The sequence below is a fragment of the Octodon degus genome, unplaced genomic scaffold (assembly GCF_000260255.1).
Source record: "Octodon degus isolate 3935 unplaced genomic scaffold, OctDeg1.0 scaffold00090, whole genome shotgun sequence".
Classification (NCBI taxonomy): domain Eukaryota; kingdom Metazoa; phylum Chordata; class Mammalia; order Rodentia; family Octodontidae; genus Octodon; species Octodon degus.
Window position 1 is genome coordinate 8,531,310 of NW_004524666.1, and position 1,609 is coordinate 8,532,918.

The 1,609-nt window shown below is 36.1% G+C and overlaps 1 protein-coding gene across 1 annotated transcript in view; it reads left to right on the plus strand.

Annotated features, from left to right (window-relative positions):
• The window catches only part of Ccdc162p, a 252,570-nt gene that overhangs the window by 131,139 nt on the left and 119,822 nt on the right, over positions 1 to 1,609 (plus strand). The gene's annotated exons all lie outside the window — the stretch shown is intronic.

Here is a 1,609-nt window from a genome sequence, read left to right on the forward strand (position 1 = left end):
AAAAAAAAAAAAAAAAAAAAAAAATTTCAGTATCACAAATATAAAATACAGGTTTTTCACTGTAGGGTCAAAATTCAATTACAAATCCAAAAGGGGGAATCTTTCCCTGTAAAATTCACACCTCATAATGTTGTAGGCAGCTAAATGAGATAGAAATATTATAGGCAGTCAGATAGGACAAGGCCCTCAAGGAGACAACATTAAAGACAAGATACGTTGCAACTGTGAGAGAAATAGATGCTCCTGCTGTGGGTCATACCTAGAGACCAAAGATTGAACAAATGCTTGCCTCCCTAAAGATAAGCACCTAGGATTGATCATCATCCTGAGAAAGCCAGGAAGAGTCACTAATCCAACTGCTACTGGCTGGCTACTAGATAAACTCCCATCCTATATTCATACCCTTTTGCTACGTGACTTGCTTCTCCTTTTGATCCTGGACTTAATCAATTTTACCAGAGCAATGGTGCTTGTAATCTCATTGGTTGACCATAGTCTTGTCCCACCTCATGCCCACCTAAGCGAGTTCCATCTTAGGCCTGCCTCAGTGCATGATTTTATAGAAGTCTCTAGAAGAGACAGCTTCCTGGGGACAACCTGCTTGGGCCCCCCTTCTGTCCCTCTCAGACATAAGCTTTCTTTCCCCCAATAAATATTCTGCTCTTAACCTCCTTTTGTTTCTAAAATTCATTCTTCAGTTTTAGAGAACACGAACTCATCCCAGGTACCTTTCAGGTTGGGAGTTTCATTTCCCCTATATCAATAATAGACTTCACTTGACAGCATGTACTGTTAAATTTTTAAAATTATACAAAACTTGAAAGTACAACAGCAAAAAGACAATTCCATCAAGTAAGAGAAAAAAGGCTAGGAAGGGTCCTTTGGAGAGCTCTCCATACTGGACAGTGGAAGGGACCCAGTCTACTAATAATCTGGGGCAGAGGATATACTTGTGTTTTTCTAGAGAATGCTAAAAGACCTATTTGGTTATCATGGCATGTTGTCAGGCTTTAGCATGAAGCCAGCTCTAGAAAAGAAATTAACAGTGATGTGGCTTGATACAACCTGGGGCTATTAAAGGAATTGACCAAATGGAAATCTAAGGTCTAATTGGTGATAAAATATATAAAAATAAATGACCTAATTTTAATAATATTAAGACAGAAAGTACAAAAATACAAAATATGCTCACTAATTAGAAATTAAAGGTTTTATTCCTTCCAAATTTTTATGATGAGATCTCTGCTAATTGACAACAAAATCTGCCTAGTCTTTTTATAATTATAAATCTCTAAAAATTGTAATAGTCACTATAATTTAATTTGGACAAAAATATATTCAAGTGCACTCTTGATTTTCTAAAGATGTTTGTGTGTTCTGTGTATTTGTCTATGTGTTTGTGTGTCATTCTGTAAACAGATGTTCCTCTCTTTTCTTTTTTGATCATTTGTCCATTAATACAATTTGGGATATAGACTTAAAAACATGCTCTTTCCTAAGTTACAACATGACTTAAGTGATATCAAAATTGGTTTAATCACAGGCCGTCAAAAACTTTAAGATAAAGGCCGGGCAGATGGTTCAGTAGAATAAGCTTTTCCCTGGCAAG